Below are 23,213 nucleotides of genomic sequence, written 5' to 3'. Positions count from 1 at the left end.
AAAACTTCCTCATGATCAAATGCAGAGCAAACACATGTGCACTCCAACATTCACAGGATTCAGGCAAATTTAGTCCATAAACAAAATATGGAAGGAAAGTGAAATAATGTCAGGAAATCTATGTAGACACAATGACACTCTATATGGACAGTGACTGGGCCAGGATTCAACAACAGATATCTGATGCTGTAAAACATTTTTCTTTTATTTCATTCTAAATACTTGCTATTTTCAAATTACTGTTAGCTATAAAAAAGAGATAATTATAAACAAATAAATAATCAAAAATCTTTAACATATAATGCAGAGTTTGACTTGAAGCCCATGTAATTAAAGCTGGAGCTCTGTTGTTTCCTGTCTTTCACCCAGTGCTGTTGGGATAGGCTCCAGCCCTCACACCCCTGAATTGGATTAAGCAGGCAGATGAATATTATGTCATATTGTGTTACTACTGGAAACTTCTGGGATGCATACTGAGAAAAGGGACAAGCCATCTAATTAAAGGAGAAGCTCAAATAACAGCAGGTGAAAACCTGCTCAGCAGAATTGTCAAAATTAAATTACCCACAATTAAATGTGTGAACACAATAAATAATTATAAAAGGTCATTTAAACACTATAAGATATAATTTAACACTGGAAATTTTGCTGTCTGCAACTACCATGTTTTTCCTAGAACAAGTTACACTTTAGTGGACTTATTAGTCGTGAAATGCAAACTGACTGCTAGCAAATGCAGAACATTTAGAATGACAACATAATTGTATTTGTGCTGTCACATGCATCCATAACAATTAGAAAGAAAACTTATTTAAAGTGACTTGATTATTGTCACTGTATCTGTTTTTATTTTTGCCTCCGAAATCTGGTGGACACATTCAAATAAGTAGTAACTATTTATATTCAAACAGTCACCCTAAAACAAATAGTTGGGCAGAAATGCAATGTGTTTAAAAATAATTGTAACTGAATGAAAGCAATATTACTGGTGAAAAAGATACATTTCCACACAGCTAGCCAGCAAGGGCTTGGCAAGCAGTATCGAATTTGCTTCATAGGATTAGTATCTTAGTGTTGCTTGCTGGACTGTTTCTGCCCATAGTTTAGGACTTGTATCAGAAACTACTACTTAAAAAACTGGTAGCACCATGGACTTGTCAGATGTGTGTGATTTTAATACACTTACACTGCTAATTGTACTGTAAAAGTTAGAACTCTTACATATCTCACAGAGGAGCCGTGCTTTGAATGTGCATTTCCTCTGTAGTTCTGGAGCTGCAGTTACATTTTGGCAAGAGAGCTGGATTCTAAAGGGTCATGCAAACCCTGGAATGTACAATTATTTATTCATGCTGTCACCTTCTTCTTGGCCTAGAGAGTGGTATTAAAACTTCAAGGAATTTCACAGTACTTGAAGGAAATTCCTCTAACAGCTTACACTAACTTCAAATTCTTCATCAGGTAAGAATGTGTTTTTATCTAAATGCTGTAATCAGTGATAGTTCATTGATTCGTTTGGGGCGACCTTCTTGTGCCACTTTTTCGTAAAAATATTTCTTGTATTTTTCCTTACTTTTTGATGGCTTAGGAAAATATACCTTGTAATTCTAACAGTTTTGATAAGCCAACACATGTGGCATTTATAATGTGCTTATTTGTTCACATATACATAGAATATGTACAAAGATACTTAAAAATAACTTTATTTAAAGTGTTGTACATTGATTTCTGTTTCAGCAATGTTAATGTACATTTTACTTGAAACATCATCTTATATTTTTCTATTTTAGTGAACTGTATACAACTCTAAAATGACATAATATGTATTAATTGATATGAATAAATCATGAGAAGTACACAGTTCAAAACCTTTTTTTTCTGATTCCAATTAAAATGACTTCATTTGCCATCTGAAAAGGCTGCTGACATCAAGATTGCTTTTTATTAAAGGCATGTGTTACACGGGTGTTTTTGATCCTATCAATCTTTAAAATGTTTCCTGTATCTGTAAACATAGCAATTATTACATAACACTGTTTCAAATTATCAATTCCAATAATAAACAAAACAAACCTTAGGAGAGTGTTTTATGAACTTGGACAGAAATAAAAGAAAAAGAAAAAAGCTGAAAGTGCATATGCTTTTCACTGTATTCTATTTTATTTTTCTTCCTAAAAGTGAAACAAACAAAAAAGCTTTAACAGAGGGACAACATTTGAAGAAAAATAGGGCTCCACTTTGGCTTAAATTGATATTAAGGAAAGTCCCAGGTGATGCTAAGAGCAGAACAGCTGAAACTGTGACAACCACTTCATCAAATCTAACCTTCTCTGGATATTTAATAGGGGGGATAACCAGACCTTACAGACAGGGAACTTATTTTGACTACATAGCTTTTCCTGTCTGCTGAATACCTGCGATTATATTTCTGAAAACATAAGCACAACAGCACCCATTTAAGGCGGTAATCTAGTATTTACTATGATTATGCATTAGTCTATTTTTTTATAAAGGTAAAACATTTTTTTTTATAAAAATAATACTGTTATTAAATTCATTAATGTTGTTTTTAATGAATATATGACTTTATATGAGTCTGTTCACTGGATTTTCAACTGGTTAAATATTTCAGTTAACCTTAAAGTAAGTTAAAAGCATTGATGGTACAGAATATAATACCTATTTATATTCAGTACTGCTCAGATAAATTCTATTGCCAAGATAATAACACCTTGAAAAATAAAGAATCGTTCTTCAAGTCTACAAGCATCGTGTGATCAGGATGAATGGCAGAAAATAGATTCATTATACATTTTCCTAAAATGTTTTGTATTTTATGCAAAAAAATCTTATAGCAGAACCTGAAATCATGTCCCTTAAAATATGCACTTAATTCACTGTTATGTTCACTTGTTAAATAGATAATTGCCATGTACTGACTGGCTCAGTGTCTTGATCTCTTAATTAAAAATATTAAATCACCAGGAATCAGGATCTCAAACCACAGATTCAAATTATTCTCCTTCCCTTACTTTGTCATACTTAACCCGATGATATTCCACTTAACAAAATGTAAATATGTTTTTCACATGAAGTAAAGATCACTATTTTATATCTTTAAAATATATCAGCTCATTAAATATATACAGTTCATTTTCTTACAAAAATAAACAATTGAAAGTATCTTTTCTCTAACATTTAGTTTGCATGTTTTAACCAATTTGCTTATGTCCAGCTGTTGAACAAATCCTACTTAATTTAATAAATCCAACTAATCACTGCCCTTACAGCATTATGGAGCAAGTGTACATCTGTACTAGTGACTAAGGCACTGGATCTTAAACCTCAAGGTTGCTAGGTCAATTCCCGTCTGTGCAACCCCTTCACTTAATCTGCCTGTACATCAACTGCACAAAATTAAAAAAAAAATGTAAACAGTTTAATTCACCTGGGGAAAAAGCATCGGCCAAATATGCAATGATAATAATAATAATAATAATAATAATAATAATAAAGTAATGAGCTTTACCTTCAGATCACTGTATTCACTACTAGCCACAGACGCAAAAACTGCAATCTGTTAAAAGCTATTGATTTGTCACGAACAGTGTTGTTTAGGTTATTGCTACCTGTTAAACTGAACATATTTGACGGCATTGCAGCATTTGAAACTCTTCCCTTGTTAAGCACATTAGTTGAGTAATTCTTGCAGCTCTGTTCTTTTGGTTATTGTCTCTAGTTTCTTGCAATTGAAAATAATTATGTGGTGATTTTCTTTGAAATTGCAAAATACAGAAAACATAGTACTTCATTCTCATAAGACTGATTTTTGTTCTGCAATTTATTTCCACCTCTGGCATCTTCCTAATTCACCAGTTGTTGTACTGTACTTTAAATTATATTCTTTTACTTGTTAAGTTTGTCATTTTTGCAAGTAAAAATTATTTGTTTTGTATGCAGCTTTGTGTAAAGGTGTCTGCTAAACAAATACTGGGTGGTTTACTAACAGAAAACAAATCAAGGTAATTTGTTAAAGTTTTATTAACTTTAATGTTTGTGAAATACAGAAAATAAATCAGCATTCTACTGATTTCTGTTGTGTACTTATTCTGCAAAACTTAAAAAATATTAATTTTGTGCTCAGTCTTTTTTGAAATACATTAATTCAGTAAAACAATTATATGTGTAAAAGCAAAATTGTGTTTGTGACATTTATTATTTATATGTGTGTTTTACTTATTTATTCCTTCAAAAAATTTAATTTGATTCAATGTTTCTTGTAACATAATTAATTTTCTGAATGTGTAAACTTGATGACACCATTTATCTAAATAAAGCTACAGTGTATCAGTGACAAAATTCATAGATGAGGTTATTTTTTCTATATATGTGGAGGTCACTTTGTTTAAAACTGTTCTTCTCAAATGAAAATTACTACTGAGGAAAATTTTAAGAGGAACGTGTGGCTGAAGTCTGTTTAATTTCACATAGGTTTCATGAACTCTGTACTCCTTTTTTGAATGAGTCTCTAAATCATTCTTCCAATCCAATGACATAGTTATTTCTCTCCTGACCCAGAAAAATATGCGAGTAGAAATATACAAAGAATTAATAAAGGGAGGGCAATGAGCGGTATACAAAACATACTGACATTGATATTTCTATTGCTGCCATACTCTTTGTTACTGAATTGTATGCAGACTTACAATAATCTCTGTGTATCATCTAAAATAGTAGCCTCTTCATATGACTATTACTTATGTGTGTAGCAGGGCATATATAATAAAGTTATATGCAACGACGAACAAAAGATAAAAAATAAACCGAATGACTATGTGTGTAACAACAACCTAAATGAGACGGTCAGATGTTTAATACGCCGGTTGGGGGCGTGTGGTAATGCCCAAAGCCCAGTGTGGCTGGGGATTCAAAAGCCTTCCTGCAACTGGTCTGGCATCTTTCAGACCCACATGCATATTGCATAGACAGGCATGAGGAACAAATTAAAAGCACAGATTGAGAAAAGATTTGGAAAATGTAAATGTTCTGAAAGTGCAGGGTAGTTACTGGGAATTTCTGATTAATCAAGTCAACAAGACAAAAGGAAAAAAAAAATTGAAATGTTAAAAGTACAGTACATCATATTGCAAACTAAGAATTTTTACCGTGTTTACATGCAGAACTTTTTGGAGTCCTTGTCTGACCTTCTGACTACAACTAAAGATCTTTTAAATTATGACTCTTTAATTAAAAAAAAAACGCAATTGCATAATTAAGAGTCAAGTGTTTTTCACAGTCAGTAGCTTGTAAAAAAGGCAGCCTCCAGACATCAATATAACCTAGCACTAGACCACAAAATTAGCAATCATTAAACAATTACTCTGTTCTTTAACTTTAATCATTTCACTTAGTCATCCAATTACAATGAAGAATGTTAATTAACAGATTAATAAACAGCACGATAGATTGCTGGGCACATTCACTTGATGTCTGCAAGTACGAACAGTCTTGGCTTCTTTCTGGAAGTTTTACTATACATACCACATTATTGGATGGCTACAAGTCTTCTTCACAGCATTTAAAATACGATATGCTGGCAGTAAAAATTACTGTAATGAAGTAAGTGCAATTCTCACTTATTCAGGAGTGATGATTTCTTCTTTTTTTGTTTTGCATTTTGAACAGTGATACTGCAACTGTTTCTAAATGGGAACTTTCAAAGAAAATACATTCTTCATTAAGGAAATGTCTAGTTTTCCTATGAGTAAACAAACATAAAACCACCTTAGCTTTACATTATTTTGGATCTTTTAAAAGAACAGAAGCTGGTTAATGATTTCATTTTTGGCAGAATATCTTCTTTTCATCAGCATACTATTTATATTACTCACATACACCACTATTCTAGTGTTTAGAATACAGCTGCTGAAAAAAATTGGGATTGAAGAATATAGTACAAAATATCCATTCCAAAATGGAGCGTTTTTTTATTCAATAAAATATTTGACCTGTCAAATAGGTACTCATACCTTTAAAATAACAAGTGCATTTACTTTTAACCGAAGGTGCTTTCTATTTGTGGGTTACATTCAGAACTCTAATGACTAGGGCTTATTAACCGAAAAATAGGAATAGCGTCAATCTGAACTGAAGCATCAATGTTACTTTCTGACCCAGTCATCTGTTCATTCTTCTGCCTCTTCTTCATCATTTTGTTGGGAAGTCGATGCCTTGGCAGCAGTTTGCAACACTCAACAGAGTTGCACAATCATGAAAGGGCACACTCAGGCTTGCATATTGGACCAATATTAGAACTGTAATACAATATGTTTGTCTTTTTCATGAAACTGGAGAATATGCACCTTTTGAACCGACAACATTCTCAGTTCTTAACATTTCTGAAGATGTGAAAATGAATAAGATAACAGTAAACTCCTTTAGATCTTTAGAATGGTTTTGTTATGCCACTAGCAGAAACATGAAATGTCCTGAAAGATCCACAGCTGGGACGCCCACTTTCCGTCCTTTTCCCAACTCAACTACCCTGAGTTGAAACTGGAACTATGTGTTAAAGAGAACTGCTCTGATTTTAAAACAGTTACCCAGGAGACGTATGTTTCCTTCAGAAATAACACATTTTTTCTTCAGAACTAAACCAATGAGCTCAACAGTAATCACCAAGAACTGCAAAGAGCCGTTAATCAAAATCTTATTAAACAGCTAGCGCCAAAACACTACACGCAAATCAAGTAGAAACAAACACTAATAATTAGAAAGTTAATACTAAAAATGAAACTTTTTTATAACACTTTTTCATAAACTGAATTTATACAAGAAACAGAAGGCAAACTGCCACAAGACAAAAATGCACTGCAATTATGAGACAAGCTATTAAAAACAACACTTTAAAGAGCTGATGTTTATGTGATCAGTCATCAAAAAATCAAAAATTCTCTTTGACTGGAGGATAATCTTTTAACGCTCAGAAAAACACACAGTGACTGAAAGATGAGCTGTTGCCACAAAAATCAAAACTATGGCACTCCCTGTGACTGTAAGGTGAGTTTTTACCACTTGAAAAATCACTGTGTCTGGAAGGCAAAATGTTACTACAACAACCAAAAATTGGAAATTTTCTGAGACTAGAAGGTAAACTTTCACCACTTTAATTTGAAAGTGTTCACCCCTCAGGGCGTGTGCTGAAGAATCAAAAATCCCAGAAGAAACGATTCTTGTTGATTTTCTTGAAGCATTTATTATTTGTGATGTAAGTCATTAAGGCAGTCCTTAGAAACCTCGATGTGCATCTTAGCAACTTGTTATCTGAATCCTGAGAAGACAAAACCAAACTTGTAATGTGCTTAAAATTAATAAAACAAACAAAAAAAAATGAAAACAAGAATATGAAAATAAAACACATACATGAAAGCTCATCGATGCAGCTTTATTTATTTAAAGCATTTTTAAAAAGCAACTTAAAAATACATTTTTGTGACACAGTAAGTATTTCACTGATCTTACAATAATTCGCAAACAGATGTATTTTTTTCCCCAGTCAAATATTACTTAGATTTATTTATGTAGTTGATATTCTTATTCATATCTATTTAAAATTTATAATGTAATGAATCCATGCACAAAAACGTTTTACAGGAACTTAATTATTGACACTATTAAGGTATACTGTACTTATGATATAGCTGGCAGTGAACATCAGGGTTAGGGTTAGGGTTAGCGATTTTTGTACAGTACGTAAAATGAATGCCTTGCTTTCCGCATTTCTCTACTTGAAGAATTTTACTTCGGAGGAGGCTGATATTGTTATTTTTTATTTCCTTTCTGTTTCTATTTGTCATTTGTTTTATCTGGACCGAGTTTGAAGTCAAATTATTTTGGCTGTACCTGTTGTTTTTATCGTTTGTTAGATTGAATAGTATGCCAATGTAATGTACTGCTTTTTGAAAATAAAGTACAAAATTTATTTTGTATAAAATATTTTTCTGAGAACTGCAAGAATAAAAGTATATAAATATGAAATAAAACTATCTACACACTTGCCACATTATCATTTTTTTAAATGGTTCAGTGTTGGTCATCTACCTGACCCAATTAATAACAGGTGATTACATTACTCTTCTATAAAATACTGTAGATGTATTTTTTTATCTAAAATTGGTAAGTTCTCACAAATAGCTACACATTTGCATGTTTTATACATTTAACTTTTGCTGCAAACTTAAACCTGTGCCTGGGAAGTAGCCAAAGCTGACATGCTTAGAAAAGGAAAGTTTTGTCTAAATGATTCCAGTTGTCTTTTACATGTACAGCTGGTGGGAAAATGGCACAAATTCAGGTTTCGTACCCATTTCAGTAATCCTCCCTAAGTACAGTTAAAATCATTATTTGGTGTTGAGCAATCTGATATCCTGTCTGCAAATACCAAGAGTAATGAACAGCTGAAACATGTACTTTTTATTAATTGAAGTCTCTTAGATCTCTACTGATAAAATTTTATTTAGGTGATCTAAGAAAAATTATTTGAACAGACTCACTGATGCTGAAATTAATATTTGTCTTAGAAACTGAACAATTATAATGAAACTGTTCTGGGTTCAGACCCTAACTAATGCAAGAATTTAAAACAGATTCATTCTGGGAAATAAATTCTGTTTCTTTAATTACACTTTTCAGTTTTGCTTTAATGTTAGCAGATATTTTATAATAAACCAATGTACTGTTTTCTTTTAAAAAGTGTGATTGACAATTAGGTCAGTTCTTGTTTTGTTAATCAAAGGTTTATGAAAGATTTCGACCCATTGAATCAAACCATCCTATTTGCCAAATACAATCCTAACACATTCAGGTTAGACAAACCTACAGTTCTTACTTAAACATACTATTTTCACTTTCTTAGCATCATTACTTCCAACTATGAAAGTCACTATTGACAGCTTTCATAGAGAACTTTATTCAGCAAAAAACCTCACCTTGAGGTTGGTAAGGCAGTTTAAATCTTGTCACTGTTAGGCGGGGTTTATACTTCATGCAATGAGACACACGCTCCAGCAGATGCTACGGCTACACAAGCGTTGTACTGTTTATACTTATGTGCATACTTTACGTAAATCTGGAAGATAGCAGTGCGAGATATCATCACGGTGAGAACAGGTTCGGCTTCGCTGTATTATGAATTGCCTGAAACACCCATTAAATTCTGAAGACCACCTTGCCACAATATCTCTGAAAAGGATGGATATTTAATGATTATCAATCCAAGCTAGCATTGGGCACAAGGCAGAAACAATCCCAGGACGGGGCATCGTCTCATCTCAAGGTGAATACAAGCACACACATACACTAGCGTCATTTTAGCATCACCAGATTCACAAACCTGCATGTCTTTGGAAGGAAACCGGAGCACACTGTGAAAACACACCAGGAAAACATGTAAACTCCAGGCAGGGAACACCAGGGACGTGACTTCCTGCGAGACAGCAGCACACCGCTCCGCAACCGTGTCGCCACCACATGTGTAATTATTAACAGTATTCATTATTTAAATGAAGTTAACAATTTATCTGTAAAATGTAATATACATAGCTTAATGCATTTCATCATGAAAGTGATGACGAGTATAAATCTAAGGATTTTTAAATGTGCTGAGAACTAGAATATCATACATTTAATGTGTTCTGTGTGGCAATTGCTGCTTATTGCTGCTGTCAATGTAGGCAGAAGCCCCAGAAGCATGTAGCGATTAAAAACTGGGTCAGTTTTAAAATAATGTTTACGATAGTCTACTTCAATGATAAAATAAACTACGAGATTAAAGTGGACATTTCAAGATTTAAGACGAAATTTCCACTTCAATCACAAAATACACCTTTTCACCTTTAAAATGTATCGTGTCATTATAATGGGGAAAATGCGACACTTGAATATAAAAGCACCATGAACGCATTTGTATGTTGGCATTTTGCTTCACCACATTGAACCATTCATCAAACTTCGAAGCACTCACATCAATCCTGTACGATTTGTAAAGTGGTTTTCTGTCACATGTAGATAGTAAACTGAGACTCTGATGTCACTTTCCAACTCTATCAAACTGCGCTCCCTGACGTTTTGCTGGTACTGCAACTCGTTCTGTTAATTTCTGAGTACGTGCTCAGAGGATGCGTCAAATGAATGATGAGAACATGTAGCAGCCATGATGTGTACGCGTTTTGAGCATGAAATACCAGTCCTTGGGCTGTCATATTCCTCCAGCTGTGACCTTTTCTACATTTTAAGGGTTCATTTGATGTCATAATCATCAGAATTAGCTTTTACTCAATCTAAAAGAGTCAATACCTCCCTTTTGTGCAACTGTCTTTTCAAGCAAATGACAATTAGTGACTGGATGTTTCTACTCATCTACTCATCATATATTTTACTTATCTGTTGTTTGCTATTATACATATAAATACACACAAAGACAATGATAAGAAATGTTATCAATGATTTGAAACTATTTAATCATTCTGCATGTTGATATTGTGATTGGTAACAGATTGATATAAACATATCATTTTTCCTTATGAACCTTCTTAAAGAACATTTGGCTGAGGCTCATGCTACAAGAACTGTGACTCTGGAAAATCAAATGGCCCTGGATATGCTTTTGGCAACCCAGGAAGGCATCCGGAATGTTATAGGGCAGAGACACTGCCCAATTCATTCTGGACACTTACAATATATCTGACCTGGCATACAAAGTTCTTCATGCAGCTGATCCCATTTTTGCTCCTGAGTGGACATTAGAACTGAAAATTGAATGGCTTAATAAATTTCCTTCTTTTTACTTTGCTTTGTTAAAAGCAGTATATGTTGCTCTAATAACTGTTTTCATAATCATTCTATTATGAGATTGTATTTTTAAATGTACTGTGTGAGTCTTTAGGCCACCTGTCACCAACATTGTGGTAAATACTTCTGCTCCACTTCCTGATATTAGTTATGATTAGCTGATTTCTACTAATAAATATGATAAGTATGATTAAGTATTTTTGCTATTTAATTTATATATTGATTATACTGAATTATTTCTGTCCTTGTTAACTATTAGCTTTTGCCTTTAGCTCCAGGGCAAGTATTGATAAGAGTACCAGTATAATTTAGTGTAGCAGAATCCTTACTCCAAGGGTCCTGTTTATCAGTACTAGTAAAGACATTAGAAATGAAACAAACCACATATTTTTATAATTGACAAGTGCATTTAAGAAGTGTTACCAACATCAGTAAGTCATCTCTTTTCCACGTACAAGTGGCTCTATGTACATGTCAATAAAGGTATTCTTCCCACCCTGAACTGGCTTCGTGAATCTGATTTTGACAGTATTTTCATTTAATGAATGGATAACTGCTTCACCACTGTTTAACTTGTACTCTACACTATTTCTTACAAAAAAAGTGTTTTACATTTTAATGTCTTCTTTAGCCTGTTGTCTCCTTGCAGTTTGTGCTTATGTGTTCCATCCATCCATTCATTATCCAACCCGCTATATCCTAACTACAGGGTCACGGGGGTCTGCTGAAGCCAATCCCAGCCGACACAGGGCACAAGGCAGGAAACAAACCCCAGGCAGGGTGCCAGCCCACTGCAGGACACACACACACACACCCACACACCAAGCACACACTAGGGACAATTTAGAATCGCCATTGCACCTTACCTGCATGTCTATTTTTCATCAAAGATTTTGTTATGAGTTAATTATGGAGCCAAAGAAATGCTCTGGCTCCTTATCTGTTAAGCCTTATAATTAAAATGTGATAAAAAGGCTTTAAAGCACCTTATATTAAATGACCGGTCTTGTTTGCCCCAAAATTTGAAACTGCATCCCTGACATTGCTACAACAAATCATCAAGCTGAAAGAGTTATAATGGTTTCAACTGAGAGCTTGTGTTTTACATACTGCTTCTAGGACCAATTAAATGGTTTTTATATTATGAAAAAATACATGAAATACATCTACTATGCTTAATAGTTACAAAAGATTTTTAAAATTCATTTTTGATAAGCCAAGAATGGCACAGCACCTAACAATGAATAGTTTGTTTGTCTGCCTGTGCCCTGATGTCTTTGGTTTCCTTCTATAGTCTAAACACAATATTAGTTTAACTAGCAATTCCAATTCATCAAGCATGTAAGCATGTATTCTGCGCCTTAAACACATTGCTGTAAACCTGTTACCCAGGTCAGCAAAATGCAGGATTAGAAAATATGTAAATACTTGGGATTTTATTAGACTAATAAAGGAACAAAATGCTTAGGGTAAGATTGAAACACTACTGTTTGCTTTTTGCATCAACCTTTACTTCAACAAGTTATCCTTACTATATTACAAGAATTATGACAGTGCCATGACATTTGAAAGGGTGCTGGTCTCTAATGAAGCTTATCATGCATTTCTTGATACTCCTACATGCTTAGAAACCACCATGGTGCTGTCAGGATGAGCCCACTTTGTCTGTCAGGACCCTTCTTGATCTGTGGTGGACCACTCTGTTTTATGCTAGGACTGCATTACTTGAACTCAGTATCCAATTTCTCTAGGCGCCAAACACCACCTGTGCACCGCTATTAGAAGTCCTCATTTTAAATTCTACCTGCATTTTCTTCAGTAAAGACTTTTCTCCATGCATAGAACACATTTAACCCTTAATTTCCCCCACATTCTTTAGTTCATCAAGCTATTTGTTCTGAAGAAAATGCTGGAGAAACATAATATAAATAAAAAAAAAATCATTCAATCATAAATCAGATGCTTGCTTATTTATTTAGCATTTCTGCAACCAAGGGAACCATACTTGGAGCAATTACCACACAGCAATGACAATAAAATGTATACACCTCCTGTCTAGCCTGTCACAAGTGCAATAACTTTTTCTAAGCATGATTTATTTCTCCCTTATCTTCCTTCCTCCCAGTTTCTATGGGGCTCATTACTCTCTTCTTTCCGATATTCTTTCAGGCTACCTATCTTCACTCTGCAACAGTCATTATCACTCCGTTTTAAACTCCTTTTGCATGTGTGCAATTTCTGTCATCAAAAGTTCTCATGGTTACATATACACCCTTCATCCTTTGTTGCATGTTTAGAAATGTTTTCATTTGTCTTCTGTATAACTTTCCTTTATTATATATAAAAAAAGTTTCATTATATCAAATAGGAGTGTGTTTTTTTGCAAGCAGGATTAAAAGGGTAATAATGCTTTGCCCTTTCTTTAAAATGCTTTAACCGGGTAATAAATTCAGCTGACACACACATGTAACTTGTAAATAAAATAATCAGACTTATCTGATACTTTATGTTATTATATTAAATACAACAGTACAAAGTTTTACTGTATCAGTCTAGTAACTTAAAAGAAGGATTTAAGTTCTAAAATATAAAGAGACCCAAAGTATTGCTTTAATTGCAAAAATTATTCCTGACAAAGTATACAAACATGTTTTGCTGAAAACATTATTAGGTTACTGTTTTTGATTTATGTTTCATTTGAAATGGATGAAGATAAATGCCTTCATTCTTTTTATACCTCTTAACACTATTCTCCTTTAAAATGAATTGGTGTAGACTCCATTTTTCATTTCCGCAGATAACAGTAAATGTTACAGGTGCCATACCATGTTAGTTAAAAGATTCTAATTGACTGCGTCAAAATAGGAAAGAGGTTTAAAATCAAAAGGATCCCTTTACTGCCCCATTCAGCCATTAATCCTTTCATCAAGTATAAGCAGCTGTTTAACTCTCAAAGTGCTTTATCTTTCCACTGATAACATTCAAAATGCAAATGCATACACCCTTAAAGATGCCTTTGAGAGTGGGAAAAACTAGTGCTGTCATTTTAATATAACTTATTTATCAATGTGCCAGAAGCATACTCTCAAGGCATACTGGCAGGAAACATTTGATCCGACTTTCAATAAAATGTTAAAGCACTAGTGTAATTTCAATTGGCTTTTTATGCACTGGACACATTTAGATTTTCAATAAACAAGTCACACATTGTTTCTTTTACTTTTATTATTTGATATAAAATTTCTATATTTCTTGAGCTTTTGTAACACCGTATTTTCCTTGATACAAATAAAGTACTACTTACAGTATCTATATATCTATATACAGTATCTGTTTAACCCACTGCATGTTAGATTAATGATTCGAAATTGGTGCAGTGTGACTGCATGTGTAAGCACACCCTATGGTGGCTGTCACCCTATCAAGGGCTGGTGCCTGTCATACATCCCATAATGTCACTTATATCTCCGGCTTTCTGTGACCTTTAAATGAAAGCAGTGTTTTAACAGATAGACTATACACTATGGTAATATGCTCTGAACAATTTTAGCCATCCTCCCACCGTTTTCAATATATAGAGTGCTTCTGTTTGAAATTGAAATGTTTTATAACATGGCTAAAGAAAGAACTAAACATATTCAAGGTTATTGCTTGCTTCATTATGTATGACATTGCTTGAATAGTTAAATTACAATTTACAAGCTTAGCTTAACAAATTCTGAATAAACTATCACTAGGATAAAGGAACTAAAAAAAAGTAGGTGGGACATACCAATCCATAGATGTATATGACAGCTACTGTAAAATGTATGCTTTTACTTACTTTTTGCAGTAAACCTTTTTTAATATACTACTTATTGTGATTATTTTCCATATTTATTTTTTGATATTTATTGTTTAAGTTTAACATTATTTTTGTAATGCAACATCACTACTATTTAGCTATATTTCTGGAGATTCTTTAAATTATAAATTATATTTTATCTGTAAATTATAATTATACTCTTCACATTGTTTTTAGTTTTAACTCCCAATACCAGAATCTCCTGCCACCAGCCTTGACCCAGAAGACTTGTCGTATTTGCCACCCTTTGTTCTTATGTTGTTGTAGCAGGTCTTGGTACTTGGTGGCTTTCCTTTCTGGGCCTCTTGGAAACCATCTTCCAATGGGAATGTCAGTTCAATCAAGATAATTTTCTTTGCCTCCTCAGACCATATGACCCCAGAGATGTTTGAATGACCTGGGAGAAAGTTAACTCAAAAACTAAATAAAGTTCTTAATGTTTAAACATTTATATAAAAAAAAACAACACTTAATGCAGGCAGAAAAAAGGAAGCAAATAGGTTTGGCTGAAAATGCAAACCTAAGAACAAAGAAACCCAAAATCATAATCAAGATATCATACTTTTAAAGCAGTATACTGCTCAAAAAACATCACATCCAAATACGAAATGTTAATAAAAACAAAACAGGAACTGAAACCCAACAATGGTAATCAGCTGATTCTCTATTCCTTCTGCGGTGGTTATCTCCTAGCTGTATAATTAGGTGGCTCCACTTCTTCTCTACATACAAGCAAATGACAAATTAAAAATAACCAAACACATACAATGTAAACATAATAAAAATTACACATTCATTTATACACAACAAAAATTAAAATAAATAACACACAGAAAGAACAAATCTAAAAACTGAATTATCTCTAAATGATAGGGAAAAAATGAACTAAACTCAAGGCAACATCCCAAGCTTTACCATAAAAATAGAAGATTAGGAAAACAAAAGAAAAAAAAAACATTTTTTGTGTTTTAAAGAAAAAAATGACTTAATTTTGTTATAGGGTACAGAATATTTGTTTTCAAGATTCATCTGTTTTAAAGTGTTTTGTTCTGTTTTGTTTTTGATTTTAGGAACCTGGTTCTCTGAACTGAGTTAGAGCACAAGGGAAAAAAAAAAGGATTTTTGTATTTTGCTCTTCTTAAGCCAACTATCCAGTAAGCAATTTTTTTTGTTTGTTTTTTTCTGTTCAGTTGTTCGTTCATGTTGGCCCTGCTTATCTGTCCATCTTGCCAGCCCCAGCTCCCTTTGTATCTGTGCATTTCCCAACCTTTGCTTTAAATTTCAGTTTAAGTTTATGTTTTACTGGTTTTGAGTCTGTACCTTTGGCTCTTCCACTTAAGTGAAAGCTGCTTTGTTTTTGTCTTTTCTGTACAGGTTCATGCCTTGCATTCAAGTGACAGCTATTTTATTTCATCTAATCTGAATTACATATGTTATCTGCGCAACAACTCAAACCTGCCATAGCTGTAGCTGTGTGGTTTCTTTTTTGTTGTTTGTCTAGTAACTGTCATTGGTGGCATTTCTTTGATTGTATAGCCTGCAGAACCTTTGCAAATAACAACAGATTGTATGACAACTTGGTAACAAGTTAAAGAATTGGCATCAAAATATAAAATTATCTAATGGGCCTGAAAGATGAATTATTACTTTTATTAGCTCAGCCAAAGTTGCTTTCGCCTTCTAAGATAATACAATTATTTTAGTTTTAATTAATTAGACAGAAGAACTCTTTCAAAATTCCACAAACACACAACATTAAATACTTCTATATTTCCATTATTAATATTCAAAATGGTTAGATAAATAAAGGCTTGTAAAATGGATAGTGGTTTGTGTACTTAATGAAGTTCAAGAACTGTTCACAAAAATAAATTAATACCAGCTTGAGCTTCCATCGTGGGGTAAATGAAAGGAAATTTGAGCCAGTGGCCTGTGTACTGCAAATCAACACACTGAAAAATTATAACAGGCTGAGAACTGTCCACATCAAGTTATTACCTACCATATGAGGTTGTGGAGGTTGCACACTTAAAAGCTCTGATGTTTTGGCCTTGGAGGATACTGCAAATGTCTCTGTAATGCACTCTGGTGTTCTGGCCCTTGAGCATGCCTAAAATGTCTCTGCACCATTCTGTCTCTGTTCTTCCATACTTGGTATGCGGAACAAGTTTTGCTGTAACCTGCTTCAATGTCTGGCCCCGAAGCATGCCACAAACATCTCTGCACCACACTCAGCTGTCCTGTCCACAGAGCACAATGTAAATCCCTCAAGTCCACTCAGATGTTCTGGGCTCAGAGCATGCTTGCTTCCTATGGTAAGTTCCACTTAAGAATCGTACTACACAACATGACACTTTGTGCTGCTCTCCCCTTTTTTGTAGTCTTCCGTAAAGGTTTCCACCCCTTACAGATTTTGGATGTCAATATTTGCATATGCCAGCGGCTTTCTCTATCAATTTTGCCTCCAGTCTGACCTGCTGACTGTTGTCTTATAATAGCAGTAGTGCAAGTTTACTGAAATAGATATTAAGATTATAAATTGAAATGTGCAGCTATGCTGCAGGGTAGTTTTGTTTATTTCATATTGACATGGAACACATAACCAGGGTCCAGGTAGACCTAGAAAAGCTTGTGATTATTGTGCGCACTTAACTTGAATTTCTATTTAAATTGTTGGGTATTTAGAAACCCTTTGAAAGGGTGATTATGCCATGCATTTTGGTGCATTTATCCAGAGTTTACATGCTGTGACCAACCAGAAGTAATAAAAGATGCTGACCCAGAAGTACTGAGATCATTCAATACACAGTGCTATTCCCAGGAGATTAACAGTAATTATTTGTCTTTATAGGTCAGCTTCTTCATATACCCACCTCTGATCAGGAGTCTTCATTAATAACATTCTACATTCAAGCCTATACAATTTGTGTTTGCAGCTCTAAGCATTTACTGATTTATTTCTATCACTAAACACTAATATCCACCATATATAAGGCACATCTTATTTTCTTTTTTCTTTTATAAGAAATCAAATTATGTGAAAAACTGAGTGACTCCTAATATTTAGGATTTTAAAACTAGTATTAGCCCTACTATAGAAACAACAATATTATTGCATATAACCAAACTGTAAAACAAAAAAAAAGTCTAGAATTTTGTAGTTTATCCATCTGTTTTATAACTGAATCCACTTGATATGCAGTAGTTCAGGTTTGCATATGCCAGAACTTATCCTTCCAGCACGGGGGCACAAGAACACACTTGCTTATAAACCCACATTCATTTCAAAAACTCCAATTAAAAAGCCAACAATTAATCTAACATGCACATCTTTAAGATATGAGTAATAAAATAGAATAGAATGTGTAAACTCCATATAGATATTCAGTGGGCAAGAATTCAAAGAAAGTCTCCTAGATTACCAACCACCGTAGCACCGTACCACCCATTTTGTGACATATATAAGGCAAATTTGACAAAGGAGATATTAGTTTAAACTCCGACTGTATAGTTTAATACTGAATGTCTGACCCTACTTTACGTGTAAATGAAAACTTTTTTAAGCATTGTTCTTCTTCTTATGGCACAGCATTTGTTATTTCACCAGGTACCGACCAGCTTGCTGTTGTGCCTATTTATTCAATGAAATCTGAATAAAATAATAGGTAATATGTCTCTCCATGGTTATTGTCGTCTGAAATAAATTACACAAACAGACAATCTATACTTTAAAAAGATAAAGATAGCATGATATATAAGCCTCCTTTATAACCAATCAAACCTAAGCATGTTATTAATTTGCCAAGGTGCACAGCTCAGTTAAAGGTTATCAGTGACAAAGACTGCATCACAATTAGAGAATGTGGACACTTTGGCCAACCACTAGCACCATTATTCTAACTAAAGTGATCAATTCCAAATAAATTGTTTAGACGGACTTGCAATTCATTTTCATTATAGAAGGGAAGTCGTTAATGAATGTCAGAGAATAAGATGAATGCCTGAAGTTGTAAGATAGATAAAAGCAATCATTTTTCAACCGTATTTGTTAAAATCTTGGAGGTCATGGCCCCACCCGACACATTAAAGTTTCTTGAAGACTAAAGATTAACATAAAGCTAAACTAAAGATAATGTGCTACTTAAGTGTGTTTAAAGATTATTGTTTCACTTGGATTCTTTCAAGAACATTTTTAATAGCGTTTGGGGGCAAAGAGGGTTAAGCTGCATGTACCCTCCTAACAAATGTTCACAAAGAGCAGAGTTACATAGAGCAGTGAATACTTACCATTTATTTTGTGATGTATTTGTCTTGGACTCAGAATTTATCTTACTAGAAAAAAAAATCTATTATTTTTAGTTGCACATTACTCCACACAAAACAAAATAGCACAGTAAAAACTGAAACAATATTATTTTATCTTTAACATATGTTGATTTGCTCCTGGTGGCTGACAGAAAATGGTGCATCACCTACATTTTAAAGAACATTCAAAAATACTAAACACAAAATAAACAAACACAATTTAATCAATTTGGTTTCTGACAGAACCATTATGTGTGAAGCATTTCAAAATAAATATTTGCTTTAAAATATTAAATCAAGAATCTTTGCACTTACAGATGCACCCACTATGTTATTTGAAAATGCTTATGAATCACTGTGACAAAAGTTTGAAACATTTTAGGAAAGACAAATTTCAGAAAGCTTTAAATAGTCAGCATGCAAAATTTGTATTTTCTTATTTAGAGAGTGCACCAGAGATTTAATTAGAGTAGCTACAGTAAATTAGAGTTTAAGTGAAAATGATCCCTGCCACATTTTCTGGATGCAGACAACATAAAAAAAATACATAATTTATCTGTGGACCTCTGCTTACCTGTAAGCAGTTTTGTGGGGCTGGACTACACATTCTTAAATGAGAATACATGTCTGGGGTGAACTTTTTAAAAAGTTTATAGTGAATTTCTAATGCTAAAAAAGGCACCGGGAAGGTCTATAAACTCACCACCAATTTCCTCCAGTCCGTACACTTTAAATGGCTAGGGTGCAAACTAACACACATGGTACAGCATGTTTATCATTTATCATTACACAGTAATGTTAACTTACTTTAGTTATTTGTGTTCACTATGTGGCCTCGTCCATAGTAGGTGGTATTGCTTGGGTCTTGTATGGCATATTACACATTTTCCAGTGTATTCTGTACCAAAATTTGCTTCTCCTCTGGCTCTTCATTGCCAATAGCAAAAAATCTCACTCTTTGTGAGGAACTCTTTTCATCCCCTTTTTACTTGGTGTGATAGAACACTACTGAGCTTTGCTTTTGTGACTTGTTGGATTGGTTTAGAAATTTGAACCATCTGATTTTTGTCATCCATGTTTAAGCAGAATTCAGCCTTGGTTGTCTCCAGACATAAATACAGCATCATACATCTGGCTCTGCAAGACTAAGCTATAAGCAAATTGACAATGCAGACCATTCTAGTGTTTACAAAGAGATCTTATGCTTTAGGGAGAAACTGAATATGCTGCTAATTTTTTCATGACCTAACTAGACAGATAAAAAAAATATAGTCTAATCTCAGTATATCTTTAAAAAAAAAGAAAGATCCAGAATCAAAATCAAAGGAAAAATAAAATCATTGTTTTATCTTGAAAATATTATTAGTAAATATTTTTTAAAAACATGGTTAAGCACACCTTGCTCCGTAAGTCCGACCCCTTTGTGCTGTTACATACATTTTCTTTTACACCAGCAAATTTCCCTTAATTTTGTGGTTTCTGAGCTCTTTTAGGATCTCCCATTGTGAAGCGTGAATCACTGTCTTGAACCCTAAAACACGAGGCTGAGTCTCAGTACTTTAGCAAAACCAGCTTTATTCAACTTGAAACAGGAACAGCACGGTTATTTATTGCAGCGGGAGCTACTACTCCCCTATACACAGACACAGCAGTCATACATTTAGATAAATCTTTGATTATTTAGGAAAAGGGAAATGTAAAATAACATTTACCAATTACACAGATGCTGAAGAATTCTGATGGGCCTCCTCCCTAATGATGTTTCTGTTGCTAGTATTTTGCAATTACTATTTTCCTATTACTGCATGTTGATATACAGTATATTTCTACTGACTAGCACATATGTTAACTTTGACTTTATTTCTGCACCCACATGACCAGAAGTATACAAGTTCACACCTTTTATCATATGGGTACAAAGATTGTGTCAACTGGAAGTAGCACAATTAAAACACATACTTAATTTAGGAGATCCACATGCTATAATAAGCTGTCTACCAGGATAAGGCTTTGGATCTTCCCATGTTTATGAGTAATATTCCTTGGTAGAGAACTTTGTTTCTTGGTGCAAAGAGAATTGTCTGCATCTTAACATGAACAAAACCAAGAAACTGGATATTGATTTTCACCACACCAAAGAGCTTCAATGTCTGGTCACTATTCAAGGCATGGATGGAGAGGTGGTCCACTCCTCCAAGCACTTGGGCGTCCATATTAATGACAAGCTGGACTGGATTCGGAACACACAGGAGCTATATAAGAAAGGGCAGAACAGGCTTTATTTCCTTAGGACGCTGCATTCCTTTAATGTGGAAAGTGACATCCTTCACATCTTCAGCAACTCTGTGATGACCAGTGTGATTTTCTACACTGTGGTGTGCTGGGCTGGTAACAACACTTTAAGAAAAGAACACTGAAGCAACAGGCTGATTAAAAGGACAATCTCAGTTATGGGACATACTCTGGACCCCTTGGAGGTAGTAGCAAAGGAGAAAACTAAAACAAAACTGAGTGACATTATGAACAATGCTACACAATTTCCCTCTGACACACTAACACTGAGGACTTTCAGCCAACAAATTATTTAGAAGTGTGTCAAGAAACGCTACTGGGGCTCATTTATACCAACAACAATATTTGTACAGAATGCCTCAATCTGCCTTTGACAGCCAAGTAAGAAGTTTTCTTTCTTCTTAATTTTCTTGTTTTTAAGTCATTGTGGTGTGTATTGAGACCATAGTGTGTGTGTTTGTTTATTTATTTATTTATTTATCTATATACTGTGCCAACTTATATATTTGTTTACTTAAAGAGTTTCTGTAAAAAGCCAAATTTCCCTTGGGGAAAAATAAATTTCTATCTTTCTACCCATCTTGAATAACACCTTAACAATAATACTTCTGTTGGTGAAATGTGTGATGATTCTAAATTTTGGTGGCCTGCAATCCATATCCATCTATTATTGTTTTATTTAAAATCAATTTTTGTATTGGTGTTGATTTTTATTGTTATCTGTGTGATGTTACTGCCATACCATTTGGAATGAATAGTTATCACGGGTGCTTTACTAGTGCATGCTTTTTTATGGCTGTTGTGATGTTATTTATAGATGGAATACTCACTGCCACCACATGGTTGCTGGCACTAGGAAACGTGACAACACGTTTCTATTATTTAAGATGGCAACATGCTGTTTGTGGCATCTAACTTTCTGGAAAAGAAACTTGCATTTTCAGTTTGTTTATATATTTTATTTTTAAGACTCATTTTGGGTCCGGTTGATGAGAGTTAATGTATTATAGCCATAAAGACACCCTAAACTGCTTTGTTCTCTGCCTTTCTTTACCAAAATCTTAAGAATCTTAAACTCTCACAGTAAAAAAAACTTTTTAACTATATATAAGGAAGCTGTTTTCAGCGTACATGTAACCATACTTCATATTAAATTAAATGCATTATTGTGTTTTGATGTGTAGAAGAAATCTTTTATAAAATACAACTTTCATACTATAAGCAGAAATTGGTGAAATTCATCAAAAAATGTCAAGCTGGATGGCTAGTTGTGAAAACAGACCCAGGATCCAGACTAAGAATGGAGAACCTGAATACTATCAAAAAATGTTTCAGTACACTTAATACTTTGTACTAAATATTTGACATTTTAAAAATTAGTGAACTATATTGAAAACTGCATATTAATTTAATTATTTAATAGGAGCTTTTCATAAATAATTAAATATGGTGTTTGGTTCTCCCTGCAACATATTCTTATTATTTCAGTAGAACTGAGCTGTCATCTGCTCACCGCTTGATGATGAGCAAACCAAAATGGCTGGAGCGCCTGCTAAACAAACTTAAAATAGTTGTAAGAGTGGATAGAAAGAGATTGATGGGAGAGACTAGCAGATACATCTGCCTGGAGTGAGTTTAACTCTGACACTTAGAATACTTAATCTGGCATCTTGGGAGAAATCACAGGCATGGAGACTGAATTAACCTTTTAGCGATCTCAGAGATTTTGAGGGCTTACACACTTTTTCAATATTGCATATAACAAAGAGCCATTTGCTTGAGACTAGCAGATTCAGGTGGATGTACCCATTTTTAAGGGAACAAGAGAGTGTGTTCTCCTGACTGTGCATGCAATAATCTTCTCTTTGAAAACTTATGCTGGGGTTCTGGAATAGAGACACTCTGATAACTGAACCGGTGACCA

At 33.9% G+C, this 23,213-nt stretch overlaps 1 long non-coding RNA gene across 1 annotated transcript; it reads left to right on the top strand.

The window, feature by feature from the left end:
- Positions 1-1,072: 1,072 nt before the first annotated feature.
- LOC120534143 lies at positions 1,073-16,488 on the top strand. The gene is made up of 3 exons (XR_005634687.1): positions 1,073-1,461; positions 15,763-15,846; positions 16,067-16,488. It is a non-coding gene; the product is annotated as an uncharacterized LOC120534143 (long non-coding RNA).
- Positions 16,489-23,213: the final 6,725 nt, after the last annotated feature.

This window comes from Polypterus senegalus, chromosome 8, assembly GCF_016835505.1.
Source record: "Polypterus senegalus isolate Bchr_013 chromosome 8, ASM1683550v1, whole genome shotgun sequence".
Classification (NCBI taxonomy): domain Eukaryota; kingdom Metazoa; phylum Chordata; class Cladistia; order Polypteriformes; family Polypteridae; genus Polypterus; species Polypterus senegalus.
The sequence above is the reverse complement of the archived record's forward strand: the minus strand, read 5'-3'. Positions and strand labels throughout refer to the sequence as shown.